This window comes from Equus asinus, chromosome 23 (assembly GCF_041296235.1).
Source record: "Equus asinus isolate D_3611 breed Donkey chromosome 23, EquAss-T2T_v2, whole genome shotgun sequence".
Lineage (NCBI taxonomy): Eukaryota > Metazoa > Chordata > Mammalia > Perissodactyla > Equidae > Equus > Equus asinus.
The window spans coordinates 13,514,573-13,534,190 of NC_091812.1; the positions used below are offsets into that span (position 1 = coordinate 13,514,573).

Consider the following 19,618-nt stretch of genomic DNA (forward strand, 5'->3'; position numbering starts at 1 on the left):
GTATAGAAAAGGAAGAAAGAATGAGAGGAGTCTTAGAGGGTTGAGGAAGTCTTCCCTATCACTTCAGTGATGGGGAGATGGTCCTCCTCTCTCTGGTTCATTCTGGTTCCATCTACCACTGTGGTCACATATGACATGGGGATCTCCACCTGTATGGTGTGTGTGGTTTTCTGGGGCAGTGTTGAGGTTCACCCACCCCATCCATCACTGAGGCCCCACAGAGAAGGGCAGCAAGCCTGTGCATATGTTTTTGCTTGACTTGGAGGCATCCTGGGCACTTAATGATTCCTGCCCCATTTCTCAGCCAAGTATTCTTTTATATGGAGCCACAGAAGTTGCTGATGTCCCTAATTCCCACTCTGAGGGGCATGAGGAAGTGAGAAGCCTTCCAACTTTGTTTTTCCAGGTACAAGACCCATTGTTCATCAGTCTATTGGCTTTGGCCCACACCAACAGATCTCATGTCTTCAGACATTTCCATACTATGAATGGGTTCTGTGATCTAAGTCGATGTGGTGTCTGGAAATTCTATCAGACACATATCCAGCTTCCCAAAACTTTCCCCACCAGCATCAGAAAATGTCCATCTAGAGTAGGGACAGGCTTCTCTTCTTTCAGGTGCCTCTGATCATTGTGCCCACTGATTCTCTTTGAAACCCTCCTGGAAGGGACTTTGGAAAGAGTAGAAACTCCTGTCTCCTTTGCCGTGAGGAGGGCAATGCCTCTGCTTGCAATTCTGACTCTGTACAGGAGCTGGGGCCTTTCTCTTTTCAGTAGCCTGCTTCTCTCTCCTCTGAGTGAGGAGCAAGGAGAGAGGATGGGTGAAGTGATTCTGGGGTTGATTTTGACTACTTTAGGAAGGAAGGCATTTGGCCTTTTCTGCTTGTGGATCCCAGGAGGCTCTCTTTGGAATTTTGAGTTACTTCACATCCTTTAGTCCCCTGTGGGCTCAAGCTGCAAAGTTTAGGGATATATGGAAAGTCTTACCTCTTGTTTTAGATAGATAGATGATAGACAGACAGATAGACAGATAGAAGCAAAGAATGATGGAGAGAGAGAGACAGGCAGAGAAAGAGAAAAGGTAGGAAAGGTAGATGAAAAAAGGAAGGAGAGAAGGAGGGGTGGAGAGAGAGAGAGGGAGGAATGAAGGAAGAAAGGTAGGTTGGTTTGTTGAAATACATACCCAAGTGTTGATTGTGACTATTATTGTTACTTATTTAAAGGAAAGGTAGAATTCATATTAAATACTTTAATTTTAGTATTTAAATTTACAGAATTGACAACATTTTTACAATGAATACACATCACTTTATAATCAGAAAAAAAACATCGAAACATTACCAAGAAAATTACCTTTGACACTGACTGACTAGCATTAGCATCTAAAAAGTTCTGCCAGTGCTTTCAACCATAATCATTGTTAATCTGTTTCTTTTAAGAAGGCTTGGTGTTGTGAGTCGTGTGTCTTCCATGAGGTAAGTTATTACATCTATTTGGCTAATAATGACAGCTCAGGCCGTAGTTAAAAGCCTAGGTTTGGGAATCAGAGATTTCGGCTCCTCTGCCAAATAGCTGTGCCCGAGAACAATTTACTTAATCTGTCTGTGCCTCAGTTTCCTCATGCCTAAACAGGGGATCATCCCATTTCCCCAATAAGTCTGTTAAGGTGTTTAAATAATAACAATGGGAGGCTCTCTGGCACAGGAGGAGAGCCTGTGGCATCTGGAGATGGCCTCAATTTGAATGTAGCTCTGCCACCAAAAAGCAGTGTGAGCAACTCCATTGCAGAGCCCCCATATGCCTCATTGTCCTCATCTGTAAAATATGAATCATAATGGTGGCAAATCTCACAGGGCTGCTGGCTACATGAGGATTAAAGGAGTTAGTGAATGCAAAGTGCTTAGCACAATACCTGGTGAATAAGAATAGTATTAATAATTATCTGTAATGATCCCATTCATGGACTATTTCATATAACCCTCCCACCAGCCAATGAGGTGGACATTATTATCCCCAGTCTGCAGGTGAAGAAAGTGAGGGTTAGAGAGGTGAAACGACTCGTTTAAGGTAGCACATAGGTATCCAGCCAGAATTCAGACCCGGACTCCAGATTTCCCCATGACCCTGGCCGCTGTCAGGGATCACCAGAGTGGAGCAGAGGGAAATAGGGCGGCTGGGCTGTGGTGTGGGTCCGCCCTGGACACTGGGCTGTGGCAGAAGATTGGAATAGGACCTGGGCTCCTGTCCTTCCCTAACCCCAGTAAGTTTTCCCACAAGGGATGGAGGGTTGGGAGCTGAGGCTTTTCATTGGGACTCTGTAAAATCAGAGAAAGAGTAGAATTCACAGAGGGGAAAATGGGAGCATATAACATGGCAGCCTCAGCCTGGGCCTTAACTAGACAACATTTCCATGATGATGGGAAGGATGGGCTGAACTGGGGGGTGGGGGTGGTAAAAGTGGGAGACGAGCTTCCCCTTCACCTGGTATACAAGGGCAGAGGCCATTGTCCAGCCCCTCCTGCCAGGTGGGGAGTGTCCACTCTCTGCCCCACCCACACTAAGGGTGCAGGGAGTGCTGTTCAATGACCTTCCTGATCCCTGAGCCAGGGTTGACTCTGTTGCAATGTCCACCAGGCAGGAGGAGCCCCAAATCCAGAAAATAGGAACCCCAATTCCAGAAAACCAGGCTACAGACCCCAGAGAAAGGGAGAACTTCAGGGACTCCAGGAGGGTGGCTGGAAGAAGCCCGGGTTGAGGAGGTGGGTGAAAGAGTACGACAGTTTGTCCTCAGCTGATTTAGGCAATCAAAGTAATGTCTTTTTATATGATAAAATGCACAACCATATGTGTGCAGCTCACTGAATAATTATACAGCAAAATAACTTTACAGCATCCAAATCAAAAAGACAACATTAGCAGTAGCTGCCTCCCGATCCCATATGTAATAGACACCTGCCAGGTCCTGGGCACTGCCAGAGCCTGGGGACATGGCACTGAGCTGAGGTCCTAGCCTCATGGGGTCTCCATTCTGGTGGAGGAACTGAGGGCAAGCCTGTAAATAAATGTATGCTGTTTGTAGTCATAGGTGCTGTGACTGGAAATAAAGGCAGGCAAGGAGAGAGCCCATTTGAGGGTATCCGAGGGCCTCTTTAAGGAAACATCATTTGGCAGAGACCTGAATAAAGTGAGTAAAGAAGCCATGTGGGCACCTGAGCAGAGGGACCCAGGCAGAAGGAACACGGCCTTTTCCTGGGGCAGGAGAGCTCTTCGTGTATCTGATGAACAGCAAGAAGTTCATTGTGGTTGGAGGGCAAGACAAAGAACAGCCTGGAGCCGGGCAAGGAGGGGGCTGGGCCAGACCTGTAAGCTATTGAAGGCACCATGGATTTATAATAGTCATCTTGGAAAGATTTTGAGGCAGATGAGTTTGATTACATTTTGCAGTCATCACTTTGACCACTGGGTGAAGAATAGACGACAGTAGGGCAAGGATAAAAGTGGAGAAAGAAGTTGAAGCCCACCATTACACTCCAGGAGAGAGGTGCTGTGGTTTGGGTTAGAGCAGCAGTGGAGACAGAGGGTGTGAGGTGATCTGATTCTGTGTATATTTTGAAGGTAGAGCCACCCTATTTGAGTGATGGATTATAAGTGGATGGTGAGAAGAAGATAGGAGTCAAGGATGTTTCCAAAATTTGAGGCCTAACCAGTGGGTGAATAGACATGACATTCTCAGAAATGGGAACGTTGGGGATGGATGAGATTTGGGCAGAAATACATGTTTGGATCTAGATCTGTTAAGTCTTATATCCCTCCTACATATCCAAGAGGATGTGTCAGGAAGGCACATAGAGATCTGTCTGGGAAACTCTAAGAAAGAAACAAAAGAAAATGTTAGAAACCAAAAATACAGTAACAGAAATGAAGAATGCCTTTCATTAGCTTATCTCTAGGTTGCATATTGCCAAGGAAAGAATAAGTGAGTTGGAATATATGTCAATAGAAACTTTGCAAACTGAAATGCAAAAAGAATTTTTAAAAAATTTTAAAACCCAGAATATCCAAGACTGTGAGACAGTTTAAAAATGTGTAACATACATGTAATTGGAATATCAGAAGAGAGAGAGAACAGGGCAGAAGAAATATTTAAAGTAATAATGGCCAAAGAGTTTCCAAAATTAATGACAGATTAACCTTTGATTGTGGAAGCTCAGAGAACAACAACAAAGGAGAAATACTAAAAAAGTTTATACCTGGACATATCATATTCAAACTGTAGGAAACCAAAAGATAAAAATCTTTAAAGAACCTAGAGAAAAATAAACACCCTACCTCTAGAGGAACAAGGATAAGAATTATAGACTCCTCATCATAAACCATGAAAGCAAGAAGAAAGTGGAGGGAAATATTTAAAGTATTGAAAGAAGAAAAAAAAAAAACAACCTAGAATTTTATATCTAGTGAAGTTATCCCTCAAAAGTGAAGGAGAAATAAAAGCTTTCTCAAACAAGAACTGAAGTAATTTAGCAGCATCAGACCTGCCCTGCAATAAATGTTAAAAGTTCTTCGGGGAGACGGAAAATGATTACTCAGATCTACATACAGGAAGAGAAGAAATACATGAGGGTAAAATAAAACTTCTATTTTTCTTATTTTGAATTGACCTAATAATAATAATGACAATGGATTGAGTGATTGTAGTATATGGATAAGGGAAATAAATGAAAACAGTGTTACAGGGGACTGAAGGGAGGAATTGGGAACTATGTTATAAGGTACTTGGGTTACCTATGAAGTGGTATGGTGTTATATGAAAGTGGACTTAAATTAGTTGTAAATGTTTATTAAAACTCTAGGGCAACCACTAAAATATTTTTTAAAGAAGAATAATTGATATGCTATGAGAAGAGAGAAAATGGGATCACATAAAATGCTTGTTTAAAACCAGAAAAGACAGAAAGAGAGGAGAAGGAAGAAAGAACAGGTATAATAAATAGTTATAGACATGGTAGATAGTAATCCAACTATATAAAAAATCACTAAACATAAATGGTCTAAATTCACCAATTAAAAGATAGACTGTCAGAGTGTATAAAAAAACAATAACCAATTATACGTTGTCTACAAAGCACCCACTTTAAATATAAATATACAGATAGATTAAAAGTAAAGAGAAAGAGAAAAAATTTACCATGCTAACACAAACCAATAGAAAACAGGAGTAACTATATTAATTTCAGACAAAGCAGACTTCAGAACAAGGAAAATTATCAGGAATAAAGAGGAGCATTACATAACAACAAAGGGATCAGTGCTCCAAGAAGACACAACGATCCTTAACAGGTATACGTCTAGCAACAGAGTGTCAAAATATGTAAGGCAAAAACTGGTAGAAGTGCAAGGGAAAATAGATGAATCCACTGTTATTGTTGAAGTTTGTCAGAAATGGACAGATTCAGCAGTCAAAAAATCAGTGATAATATAGTTGACCTGAAGAGCACCATCAGTCAACTTAATCTAATTGACATTTATAGAACACATCATCAACAACAGAGTACGCATTCTCCTCAAGCTCACATGGAACATTCACCAAGACAGACCACATTCTGGGCCACGAAACACATCTTAACAAATATAAAATAGAAATCATACCAAGTATGTTTTCAGATCATAATGGAATTAAACTAGAAATCAATTACGGAAAGATAGATAGAAATCCCAAAATGTTTGGAGATTAAACAACACACTACTAACACATGGGTCAAGGAAGAAGTCTCAAGAGAAAAAATATTTTAAACTAAATGAAAATTAAATTACAAATTCTCAAAATTTGTGAGATGCAGCAAAAGCAGTACTTAGAGGGAAATTGATAGCATTGAATGCATCTATTTGAAAAGAAAGATTTACTGTCCCTGAGGAAGTCTGGTTTACTTACCTGATTGATGTCTCTCTGTTTCCAAAATATTGGGAAACATGGGTTCCTCTTTAGGTAGAACACTGATAGAAGGAAGATCCCCTCCCACCCATGAAGGCAAGGGTGGGAATACCTAGGAAGATGAGCTGGAGCTCAGCCGTGGTGCAGTAAGGCTCCTCAGACAGGGAAGGTGGTCCGCATCATGGGAAGTGCATTACTGCCTCAGGCAGCTGGGCATTAAGAGTGCACATTCTAGACTAGAGTTCCAGGCCCGCATCACAGAGCTTTAGCACAGACACCAAAGGTTCTTGAGGGGAGAGTAGGGGGCAACATAGGAGAGATGAACCCACAACCCTTCTCCCACCATCCAGCCCAGCAGATCTGTCCATGCCTCCAGGGCCCCTTAGATACCTCGAACCTACCTTCCAACTCCACGCATTTGCCATACCATATATTTACCTTGGTGAAATTTTCTATTTATTCTACCTGTTACCCAGATATTACCTGAGACCCTCTTACTCTTGGAGATCTCCTTATGGATCCTGCATCATCTTTGAAAGTCTGCTGTGCCCAGGGATTTACACCCCCAAGATCTACCCTACCCTTAACTACAGCTTTCCCTCATATTTAATGTGTTTTTACCTGTAGGAACCAGAAAGGTACTCAACAGCAGCCCCACCCCCAATATCTCCTCAAAAGGTTAAATACAAAAGTACTAAAATTACCTATTTCAATGATAAGAGGGTAAAGGATAGACACACAAAAAACAAGAGATTAGATATGATTTCAAAAATATAAAATGTGGGAAGAGGGGAATAAAGAGTAGAGCTTTTACAAAGAGGTCAAGCTAAAAGGACTATCAACTCAATACAGATTGCTATATTGCTATATCTCACCAAAAAGCATGAGAAAGCAGAGCAGCCTGTACCAATGAATAGAGAGCATGAGAAAGCAGGAGACAAGGGCATGGCACACCATGCCTTTTGATGGGCGCATTTAGTACATTGACATTTATATAGTAGCTATTGATAAGAATATATTTCTTGCCATTTTGTTACCTTTTTCTCTGGCTGTTTTAGTAGTTCTTCTCTGTTCTTCTCCTGCTCTCTTCCCTTGTGGTTTGATGGCTTTCTTTAGTAATATGTTTGATTTTTTTCCTCTTGTTTACTTATGATAGGTTTCTGGTTTGTGATTACCATGAGGTTCATATATAGTATTCTACGTATGTAGCAATCTGTATTGAGTTGATAGTCCTTTTAGCTTGACCTCTTTGTAAAAGCTCTACTCTTTATTCCCTTCTTCCCACATTTTATATTTTTGAAATCATCTCTAATCTCTTGTTTTGTGTGTGTCTATCCATTACCCTCTTGTCATTGAAATAGGTAATTTTAGTACTTTTGTATTTAACCTATACATTATCTTCATAGGTGGTTGATCTGCTACCTTGACTGTACTTTTTCCTTTACCAGTGATTTTATTGCCTGGTTTGTTTGGGGCGGGGGGGGGGGCGGTTTGGATAATTTTCTTACCTCTATTTTTGGTTATTGCTTTCCCACTTAAATAAGTCCCTTCAGAATTTCTTGTAGAATGAGTTTCTTGGTGATAAACTCCTTTTGTCTGGGAAGCTTTTTGTCTCTCCTTCCATTTCTTGCTGGATAGAGTATTCTTGGCTGTAGGTTTTTTCCTTTCAGCACTTTAGATATGTCATGCTGCTCTCTTCTAGCCTTTAGGGTTTCGGCTGAGAAGTTTGCTGATAGCCTTATGGACTTTCCTTTCTCTATCACTTGTCTTTCTCTCATCACTTTTAGGATTATCCCTTTATCTTTAATTTTGGACATTTTAATTATAGTATGTCTCAATGTGGTCCTGTTGACGTTCATCTTGTTTGGTGCTCTCTGTGCTTCTTGTACTTGAATGTCTGTTTCCTTCCTTATGTTAGGAAAGTTTTCAGCAATTATTTCTTCAAATAGATTCTTTGCCCCTTTGTCTCTCTCTTGTCCTTCTGGGACACCTATAATACAAATGTTAGTGTGCTTGATGTTGTCCCAGAGTTCCCTTAGACTGTTCTCATTCTGTCTAATTCTTTTTTCTTTTATCTCTTCAGCTTGGGTGATTTCCTCTAGTCTTTCTTCCAGCTCGCTGATCTGTTCTACTGTAACAGCTACTCTGCTATTAATTACTCTACTCTTAATTTCTGATGGGTTCTTTTTTATATTTTCTAATTCTTTGTTGATGTTCTCACTGTGTTCATCCAGTCTTCTCCCAAGATCAGTGAGCATCCTTACAAGTTTTTGTTTGAACTCCTTTGTCAGGTAGAGTGCTTATTTCTGTTTCATTTACTTCTTTTTCTGGGGTTTTGTCCTGTTCCCTTGCTTGTAATGTATTCCTTTGCCTCCTCATTATGCCTCTTTCTCTGTGCTTATTCCTGTGTATTAGGTGAGTCAGCTATGTCTCCTGATCTTGGCAAAGGGGCCTTATGTAAGAGATGCCTTTTGAGGCCTAGCAGTTTCTTCCCTCTCATCCCCAGTCCAAATGATCCAGGAGTGACCCCTGTGTGGGCTACTTGTATCCTTCTGCTGTGGCAGTGTTGCTCTTACTGCAGGTGCCCAGGGAGTCTAGTCTTTCCCTTCCTGGCTGGCTGTTTGTAAATCGGGGTTGGGGAGCTGCAGCGCCATTGGCTACAAAGTCTACCAGCACTCTCCTATTGCAGTTTTCCTGTTAATTGGGTAGGTATCCAGTGTAGCTGGTTGCTAGGCTCAGGGGCTTACAGTTGCTTTAGGCCTCAGGCCTGCAAGGCTGTTGTCAGCTCTCTTAGGATTGCAGCTGAGTGGGTCTGGTCCCAGACACAGAGCACCCAATTGTTTCAGGCTTTGGAAGCTGCAGCCAATCCTCTTTGTGGCTGATTTTGAAGCACAGGTCTTCTGCCACTGATAAGCCCCACCCCCCACAGTCCCACACATACTGTCAACAGCCCTGGTCCATGCACACTTCCCAACCCCCTGGAGCATACCCAGTTGCCCCACCACAGAGGCTCTCACCTCTCCACCAACGCCCGCCCCCAGTTCACCTGGTCTTCACACAGGCCCTGCCCCACAGAGGCAGACACACTCACCTGCCTGTAGAAGACTAAGGCACCCAGTCTGTGCAGGCCGACAAGTAGCCTGAGGGCTTGCTGTTGGGTAGGGCCAGTCCCTAGGGTTGCCTGCCCTGGCTGAACTGGATTAAATCTGTGTTCTAGTGGGTGTGGCAGACCTCTGGGCTATCAGGCCAGGGGAAGAACATCCTTGGTGTCTGCCAGTGTCTGTGTCAGCATGCCTGCACCAAGTCACAACAATGGCCACCACCAATGTCCTAAACCTCAGAGAGGTCCCATCTCTCACCAAGATGCACCCAGAGCCCACTAGGTGAGTCTCTTCTCACCAAAGGACTGTGCAGCCTTCTTTTTGGTGATTTTAGGTTGCTCTCTGAGATGAGTGAATTTGTGCATAGGCCCCTTAAAAGCCCGGTTTTCAGCTTTCGTCTGATAGCTTTTCTGGGGGTATTCCTCATTGCAGTTAATAGCCAGTGAAGCCAGATAGTATGACACTTGTCTCAGTTGTGCTGAGTCTGAAGGATGCTTATAGCAGTATTGGCCCCTGCTCAGGTCCCCACTTCTTCAGAGAGGGCTGTGTACCTTAGGGTGGCTCCCACCTGGCTGGCTGTGAAGCTCTGCCATTCACAAAGGTGGCTTTTTTCTCTCCAGAAGGAATTTCTGCCTCTTCCACTTCAGTCAGGACTGTCCCTTGTTGTGGGGCCTCTTTTTATCCAGTTTTCACTTCTCTCCCCAGGGTAATTTTCCAAAGAATATTTGTTACCTGGCTGTGTTTGTGGGAGGAGATGAGTTCAGAGTCTACCTATTGCCACCATCTTGACGAGATCTGGGTTCTTGCCCTTTAACCACAGTGTAGGAGATAGGCTGTATCACACGTGCCAGATGATAACTGTGAAAGCGGGATGAGGGGTACGTGGGAAGTTACACTGCTCTCTTGCATGTTTAAACATTTCTGTAATAGAAAGCTTAAAACAATAAAAGAAATTGGGTGCCTCTTAAAGAGAGGGAGGGGACGAGAGGATACCTGGCAAGGGGGGTGCTCAGTCCATCAAGACGAGGGTTTAGCTCTCTCAATAAGGACATTTCGGGAAGTGTAATCATTGAGGTTAGGAAGGAGATCTCTTTTCATATAACAGGAAAATAAAGAGGAATGGGAAAGGGTTTTTATGAAGGTTTTTTGGTGGAAATTTCCTATCTCATGACTTCTAGCTCCTCTGTGATCGGTGATCCAGCACATTTGCAGAGCAAGTGGAGATGGCCTAAGTTTGAGGAAAGTGAAGGAGATTGAAATAAAGTTTAGTAGCATCAGAGAGAATGGACGAAGGAAACAGTGACCTAAGCTCCATTTGTTTTCTTCATGTGTTAGTAACCATGGGGTCATTATTTGTGGAATGAGCGAAGGTTTTCCAGCTAGTGCTGGGGCTGAATTTATCGTGGTACCAGTAGATTCAATTGTGAGATTTAATCCTATAGTGATCAGTTATAGGAAGGCATTTCTGGAAAAGGCAGAGAGATTGGATTTTGCCAAACAGGAAGAATTAAATGAGATTGGATGGGGCCCATTAGTAGCGGAGCTTTTTAAATGTTGGTTACCTGATAGACCATCAAATCTACCTTGGAGAGGGAGGGAATGAAGACAGGAGCTAAGTGGATGAGGAGTAAGTGGAAAGATGAATGGCCTAGAGTTGAAAAGTTAACAAGGGGAATATAAATCAGAAGACCAAAGGGTGGAGTGTCAGACTATGTTAATCTGGATGGCAGAAGTGTTCCTGGTGATAAGCTCTGGAGTATGGCAGCAACTGCACTGGAATGGAAGTAAAGGACCCTAAGATGAGATGATGTAGGATCTGAGGTACTGGGCTATTGGCTGGTCCATCCATATGGATGTTAGAGTCCTCCACAGCTTCCTCACCTCTTCAATTTCCCGGCCCTGGACCCCATCCCACCTTGTGTCTCTCTCAGGCCCTCCACAGGATCTGCATTCATTCTTTGACCCTAAGCTTCAGACATTGTAGGGTCAATGGCATAATCTGGACAAGAAAATACAAGCATGGGAGTGAGAGAGGGCTGTAGTGGACATTGGTTTTGTTTTTGTTTTTTCTTTTAACAACCAGCATTCACATATCTTTCTGGAAAAACTTCAAGCACCCTCTAGGACACTCACCCCATGTTTGAATTGCCTTTCCTCCAGACCCCTATTGTGAGGGTAGGTATGTGTGCAGTCTATGGTGAGTCCCCCAAATATCTGTAACCTGGTGCATAGTCTGGGACTCACTTCTGGTTTGTGAGCTGCAGGTGTTCTAGGGGAGACCAACCATGGCTCCACCAAGGCCGTGAATATCAAAGGAGGCACCTCCATCCTGAACATGAACTTTACACAGTAAGGGCAAGATCTTGTATATTTCCGTCAAGCATGGATGGAAGGAAGGCAGCAAGATCACCTTTCCTAAAGAGGGGGATGCCATGCCTGATGACTTCCCTGAAGATATTATTTTAGTGCTCAAAGAACGGCCTCGTGCCTTTTTGGAAAAAGGCAGCAGTGTGCTGTGCAGTGCTCAGATCAGCCTCAAGGAGGTGGTGCATGGATCAGATTGAGGAAGTGGGGGAGTGGACAGGGTCAAGATATGGGGATGAGGAGGCATAAACCTTTGTTCCACCAGCAAGGTCATTCTTTCGCCTCTTCATTTTTTCTTACCTCCCTACTCCCTCTAAGTCATCTTTTCCTTACTCTCAGCTTTATTTTACCCTGGGAGGTAGGCGGCTGCCTTGTCACCATTCTACCACTGACAGCTGAGTGATGCTTTTGCTCTGCAACTAAATGTCATCAACTGGGCAGCCTGAGGAAATGCCCAGAGAGGGGAACCCCTTGCCCCAGGTGCATTTCCAGTAGGGAAACTTCAGTGTCAAGTCTAAAATATCCTTCCCCAACACATTAACATGACCCACATGACAGATTCTTAAGCAGCATCTATGCTGTTCCTTGCCCCTCCCGCACCAGCCCAGGATCCACTGCAGTGGTAACCCCCAAACTCCCCTCCCAGGTTCACCCACCCGTGGAGTCCTCCAGTCACTGACTTCTAAATCATGATGAAGCCACTGTTTCTTCTTCATTGTCATTTTCTGAAGTGGACACGTGTCCTTCTTCAGAGAGGAGACCTGTCTTCCCTACTGCTCTGAAGGTTAGAAATCACTCAGTGAGGGGAAGGTGTGGGCTGTTCTACATTTTTGTTGAGGCCAAGCTGAGAGGCAGGAGACAGAGCCCATCTCCTCAGACTTCATCAGGGAGGAATTGAGCTTCGGGAGGCACATATCTCTGTCAACAAGAGTTCCAGGGGACTGGTCACCTTTAGAAACCAAAGGAAGCAATCAGAAAGAACTGGACTAACTCCTTACTATCCTGAGGGACAAGCCCTGAGTTACCCAAAACCCATGCCCCCAACACACTACACAGAAAAGACTTCTCTATTATTAGAGAATCATTTACTGGAGAGAATCAATATACTGCACAAGGAAGGAATTATTTGGGGGTAGAAAATTTTCCTCTGGAAATTCTGGAGAAGCATTTTCTGTTGAAACTGCCTTCAACAGTGGTGAGAGCAGTCGGAGGCCCCTGGCTGGCTTGACCCCTGTAGGTGGGGCTTGGACAGGGACAGGCTCCCTGCGGGGCACAGATAATCCAATAGCTGGTCCCTAAAGGCCACAACTTTCTGGGGGTGTCTGTCCTTGTCTCTGATCCATCTAATACTTGTAGGATCACTCTGGCCAGCAAAGACAGCTTCTTGGTGGCAGGACTTGGTGTTTGTCACTTTACAGGAGGGAGCCCTGTAGTTGGAAGGATGCCCCTGGATGGGCTCTGTCTGGGCCTGCACTTCTGCCTTCTGCTGAGTTTTCCCAAACTTCCTCAGGGAGGGGAGGGGCTCTTGAGGCCAGGTGGCATCTGTTGCACATCGACGCTCCAGTTCCTGCTCTGGGAACTTCCCAGGGACTGTCATGGTCTTCTGAGCTGTGCTCGTCTCAGTAAGGGCAGCTCTTCTTTTAACTAGGCCTCTGCTCTGTGCAGATAATATAGAGCTGCCCTTTTCCTGGGAATTTTCTTGCCTTTTGCGTTTTGTCTCAGGATGAAGCCATTACAAAAAGTGCTTCATTTTTTTTTTCTGCAAAGGTTTTCAGGAGGAGGCTGTCCCTTTTGTAATGGGGTCTGGGAAGACTTGCTCTCAAACATCTCCTCTAATGCCTTATCCTGAGTAGGGAAACTCTTCCTTCTAGGTTGGAATGTCTGCAACCCTGCATCCCCTCCACCAAGACCTTCTGGTTTGGGGCCTGGAGGGCTTGCTCTCTTTGCAGCTGGTGGGAAATTCTTATCCTGGCACCTCCTTAAGACTTTCTTAGGGACCCAAGGCTCCTGCTGCTGCTCCGTGCTGATTCCTCTGTCCTCCAAATGGACATGCAGCACCTGGGAAGCTCCCATGTCCCCAGTGGAGACACCCTGGGCATGAGTCAGTGAGGCCTTGTAAGTCAAGCTCTCTGAGGCAGGGGAGCGTCAGTGGGTTGACCTTGGGCGTAGCTCTGCTCCCTCCTGTCCAGTTTAGACTTTAACTCACCAAACAGCTGTTCTTTAAGGACTGATGACTCAGAGTCTAGGGGAATTAGTCCTTTTGGCGGGGGGCTTTCAGTGGTCCCAGTAGTTTCTACTATACTCTGATTCACATTTACCATTTGGGGGCTTCCTGGCTTGCTGATTGTCAAGATGTTACCAGTTTTTGATTGAAAAGCATCAAGCTCCTCTGCCCTGAATATCTCCCTGGACACGTTGACCTTGGAGAAAGGTTCTGACCTCTTCTCTGTCTTTGCCTTGTTGTGTTTCTACTCCACCCCTGGAACTCACACTCTTCCTCTTTGGCTCATGTCTGGCCCCAGCTTTCCCTGCAGGCAGCTTTGGGGGGGGTGTATGTGGCCTAGTAGAGTCTGTCTCTGACTTGCTTTGTCTGTGATGTCATGTGTGACAGGCAGAAGAGTCTGTCTGGCACCCTTAGTTCTCCGAATATCCTCTGCAAACTTATTGTTGATATGAAAGGGTGATCATCTCGGGGTCCCCTGCCCTTCCTTGCCCACAGGTGAGCTGGTCAGGAGATGATGATCCAGGACAGGGGCTGAATTTCTTGTTCCCATTTTGTATCTGTGAAGAGATTTGGAGCTTCCTACAAAGGTCTTGAAGGCCCAAGATTTGGAGTCCACCTCAGAAATCAGGTTGGCTGAGGAGGGAAGGTGGGGATGGGACAAGGACTGGGATGCTGCATCTTTCAAATTAAAGATCTCTATGGATTCAAGGACCCTGCAGGGAAGGCCCCACAGCATCCTCATATGAAACCTTTTAATATGGGCTTGCAGCATCTGTCATGCACTGGAATCAATGAAGAAAAGCTCCTGGAAGGTATCCAGGGAGTCATCCTCACCCACTGATGGTGGCAAACTTCTCTGTGTTTTCTGGGTGTAGGATTTTGCAGACAGCAGCAATGTCTGCTTGACAGCATGCCATGAACTCCGCACAGTCCCAGGGAGCCAACCCTCATTGATTTCCTCAAACTCCTTGCCCAAATGTACTTTCAGGACATTTTCTATTTGTTTCTAACCTAGACTGCCCCTGAGGCCCTTGAATTTTTTTCCAACAGACTTGGCATGTGACTATGTAGATCTCTCTCAGAGTCATACCCTGGATCCTTATCTGAAGAGCTCTCTGGGTCCCTCAACAGATGATCTTTTGGCCCATTTTGTGGGCTATGTCACTGATCCAAGCATTTATGAGCTCCTCTCATAGAAGCTTCCAGGATGGCTCAATCCAACATTTAGATTTTTGTTCACAGAAACCCATGAGAGTCCATTATTTCCCTCTGACTCAGGTGTCTCTGGAAAATTGCTCAGAGTCATAATCAGTGACAGACACTCGTGGACCCTTCAGGACAGGCCCCACAGGTGTTGGATGAGCCTCTTTCAAAGGTGGTCCTCTAGTTTCTCTCAAACCTCATCACTAAGAGAAAACTGCAAGAAGGATGGAGATTGAAATATGGGCCTGGAACGCCCATTGGTAAGGAGAGTTGGGAGCTGAAGGACAAAAGTCTTCCTGAGATCTTTGGACCACAGAGGGTGAACCCCACGGACTTTCCTGTTGCTTCTGCAACACGTTCCATTCCAGGTATTGAATTTCAGATGAAATGAGAGACTCCAATTCATTCTGGAAACACACTCCACAGATCCTAATCTGAGGCAGAGGACCAATGGTAGGATTGGGAGTGGGGATTGAAGGTGGGCCTGGGGCTGGACCTGAGTGAAAGGTAGGGGCTTGGATTGGGGCAGGGTTTGAGGCAAGGCTTGAGGCTGGATCTCAGGCAAGGACAGAGGTAAGGGATGAGGAAGTACTGGGGATTCTTGGTCCATGGAGGAATTCGAGATTCTGTTGAAAATAAAGATTGAGGAACAGTCACCTGAGACATGGTCAGCAGAGGGCGAGGACTTGCTGTGCAGAGACGAGATCCCAGGAGAGCTGGACATGTTTTTGCTGTAGATGGTCCTCTGAGGTCTTAGGATATAGAAGCTGCTGGTGCTTGTGCAGCTCCTTTGGTTTCCCTTTGCTGCTCCAAAAAGGAAGGGAGAGTGCCGAGTCGTGCTTATCAGCAATTGACTCCAACATTTTCCCTGAAGAATTTAGCTCATAGTCTGGCCTAAAATCTTTTGGAAAAGAATCCTTTTTATTTTCCTCTTCCTCCCACATCAGGAAATCACTCCTCTGTTGGCCTTGTCTCTCCAGGAGTGCCAGGACAGATGGGCTGAGAAATGAGAGGTTATCAGGCTCTACAAGGTTGGTTGGAGGGTTTCCCTCGAAAGACACCTCTGAAGAATGGAGGGCAAGAAACTCTTGACTGAAGTCACATTGTGCCAGGGTGGAAGGGAATAAGTCTTTGCCATGAGCTTGCCTCAAGGAGAATTCTCAAATCAACAGCCTCGAATGATCAGTGCCTCTGATTTTCAGGACACAAGTGGACCACCAACTGGGGCTATCTGGAGATGAGTTCTCCAAGACAGGCTTCAATAAAGTGGAAACTGATTTAAATTGAGTCACAGTTAAAGGGCGGTCTGGTGGTGGTGAAACAGACATAGCTGGTGGTGTGTGATGACAAGCCAATGAATCATTGAGATTCATTGTCTGGGACAAATCTGGTAAGGGTTTGGTATCTTGGGAAAGGGTGGAGTCAAGAGAGAAGATGGTATGCAGAGACAAAGTAGCCTCTGTTTGGACAACAGGATCTGCTGTCTAAGGGTCATGTGGTGAGAGATGGGGAGAGGCAAAAAGTTGGTATGTGGAATGGTCCACGGGGAATGTGGCCTCTGGTTGGAGAACAGGATCCACTGTCTGAGTGTCATGTGGTGAAAGAAGGGGATAGGCAAGGGGTTAGGGTGGGGAATGGTCCACTGGGAATGTGGAATCCAAGGGAGGAAAAGGCTCTGGTAGCAAAGAGTGACCCAGTGATGAAAGTGAAAGAAAGTCAGCCAAGGGTGTCATTGGGTTAGGTGAGAGAATGGAGGGGGGCGGTGGGGAAGGCTCAGGCTAAGGGGCTGGTATTAGGTCTCCTAGAGGGACTGCTGAGAAGGCAGAGGACAGAGTACATGATGACTCAGTCACGGAAGCTGTGGAAGCCAGAGAGGACACAGAGAGGGTATCATCTTCCAGGTCCTCCAGGAGCAGCAGCCGATTGACCTCAGCAGTTGTGCTATTACACACCTCACAGGAGGGGTCTGGACAGAGCAGTTGACGAAAGTGGATGGTATCATGATGCTGGCCCAAGGGGCTGTGGGAGACAGGAGGTACAAAGCTGCAGCCAGGCTGAGAACAAGGAAAGGAGGACCTATGGTCTGGCAGAGGAGGGGCCACCTGAAGCCTGCTGCCCCTTCACAATGCCCCACATCCATGACTTCACAGCACACTCAGCAGCCCTCACCCCAAACCTTCATTCACCTACCCGTTCCTATAGCAACCTCCCTCCCGTGACCCAGGCTTCACTGAATCCCTGGAATTGCACAGAACATGCTAAAGAGGGATCAGGAAACAAGGGGAAAGACTAGTCACCTTTTCAGAATAGAAAGCAGCTTCCTTTTCTCCTCTCTTTCTCTCTAGTAATGTCTCCAACCTGGGAAACCAGGAGAGTGGGTTGTATATAATGAAGGTAGAAGCATAGGTGTTAGACAGGAGTCCCTTTATGGGAGACCTTAGGGACATTAGGCTCTGAAAGTCCCAAGAATCAGCAGGTGAGGTCAAATGGTCGATGATATTAACAAGGTTCACACGTGTATGTTGCTTCATTTATAAAGTACTTTCACATACATTATCTCATGTGATGCTAGAAACCACCATGTGAGGAGCACAGGTCAATGGTTACCTCAAAGAGGAACCTGATCATCCAGGAAGTCAAAGTACTTTCACAAGGTCAGGAGACAGAAGCTCTGACTCTCATCATCTCACATGGACACCTATTGGACTACACCCATTGTCCAGGTCCATCACTGCTTCATGCCCAGTGGTGGGCAGAGCAGGAATCTGAGAAGTGTCTTGGGTTCTGACTGCCTTCCCATGAGCCTCTCCTCTGAGGGCTCTGTTTTCTGAGAGGGACTGTTAGCAACCGACATCCTCAGAGATCATGGATCTGGGACCTCATGGAAAGGACAGGAAGAGTCACCTTTGGAGAGCTCAGGTGGAATAGGCAGAACCTTACCTCCCAATGTCCCACCTTTCCTTCTCGTGGCTCTGCCCTGATGCTGAGAACAAAAAGAAAAGAATGAGGGGCTGGGACTCATTTCTCTCATTCCTCTCTCTAGGAAACTCAGACATTCATTATCCAAGAATAGTATGACTCTCTTTTAATTATAGAACTTTGTGTTCCTTCCTCTCATTAATTTTTAAAGGTGATAAAATATTTTCAATTTTCCCCTCTTGAAAAACTCAAAGAGGAGCTGACCCCGTGGCCAAGTGGTTAAGTTCGTGTGCTCTGCATTGGCGGCCCAGGGTTTTGCAGGTTCGGATCCTGGGTGCGGACCTGGCACTGCTCATCAAGCCATGCTGAGGTGGCATCCCACATGCCACAACTAGAAGGACCCAGAGCTAAAGTACACAACTATGTACTGGGAGGCTTTGGGGAGAAGAAGGAAAATAAAAAATAAAATCTTTAAAAAAAAAAAACTCAAAGAAGGATTTTTATCTCTGAAGTTCACACTTGATAGTCTCAGTCAGAAGTCCTCTGCTCAAGGAGGGCATAGACTCTGAGGCCAACAGTCACGCCTTTGCTCCCTCAGACAGGACCCTGTATCCAGGGACAGAGCTCAGACTCCAGTCTCTGCTTAGAGGCTCAGCCCTGCTCTCTTGATCTGCCTGACACGAAGGAAGGCTTGGTCGAGTGATGCCTGACGTGGGAATGTGACTCACCATCAAGCGCTGAGAACTCTGTTCTCCTGCAGAGATCCAAAACTCTCTAAATAACCTAATCCAGGACTACAGAATCACTGAGTTTGGGACTTTTATCCTGGAATTCTCCCTCACACCCAGGTGGTCTGTGAGCTTCAAAAGGAATCAGTCCCAGCTGAGCCCCTAGCCCTGCCCTACCTCTTTCCCTAGGTGGATGACATTCTATCCTCTACTTACACTTCCCATCTTAGGTGTCTCTCTGAGCCAACCAAACTCACTTTAAAATGTGGGAATAGAAAAGGAAACAACAGTAAAGCATCACTGTTGGGGGCTCGCCCAGTGTTCCTTACCTTTTGGAAATCTTTGGTTTTCCAGAAGGTTCGTAAAGATGGAATCCCCACCAGGTAGCACAGGAACAGAAGGAGCAAACACAACCCACACAGGAAGGTGAGGTTGGGATGAGTATCCAGGAACCCAAAGCTCAGACATGACTCAATAGGGCTATTCAGAAATGAGAGAACATTCCAATGACTGAACTCCATTGTCTGAATCACAAGCCTGCCTGAAGCAACTGAGCTCTGAGAGTACAGACCCTTGGCTGTAGTCCCAGGCCTGCATCACGGAGCATTGAAGAGTCACAAAGGGTTTCTGAGGGTGGGGGAGGGGACAGCACGAAGAGGTGTGCCCACCGCCCTTCCCCCACCCACCAGCCCAACACATCTGTCCACCCCTCCTGGGCCTTCTAGGTCCCTCTGCCCTACCTGTCATCCTATTTTCCAACTCCACCCTTCCATCGTATCATATGTTTACCTTAATGAAATTTTCTGCTTGTTCCATCTGTAACCCAGATATTACCTGGGTCCCCCTTTACTCTTTGGAGAACTAGACTTGGGTCTCACCATTCTACTGCCTTGAAAGTCTGAAATGCTGCCTGGAAGTTTTGCTTTCACTCAGACTTTTACACTCAAGATCATATAAGTCCTCAAGTCCATCTTCCCTATAGAATGTTTTTGCCTTACGCAAACTCAGATATAGAACTTAAAAGTTCTTGTACACTGCTAAAAAACACAATTCAACTTAGTAAATGTGAAGATCTAATTGGCTTTATTAAATGATTCATGAATCAGGCAGCGTCTCACATGGCAAGCAGAGAGAAACTCTGTGGGGT

The 19,618-nt window shown here is 45.3% G+C and overlaps 1 long non-coding RNA gene across 1 annotated transcript; it reads right to left on the reverse strand.

Moving 5' to 3' along the window:
- Positions 1 to 12,472: 12,472 nt before the first annotated feature.
- Positions 12,473 to 19,010, reverse strand: LOC106844427 (uncharacterized). The gene is made up of 3 exons (XR_011497296.1): positions 18,801 to 19,010; positions 17,765 to 17,807; positions 12,473 to 16,843 (listed from the first exon to the last, which is right to left on the reverse strand). It is a non-coding gene; the product is annotated as an uncharacterized lncRNA (long non-coding RNA).
- Positions 19,011 to 19,618: the final 608 nt, after the last annotated feature.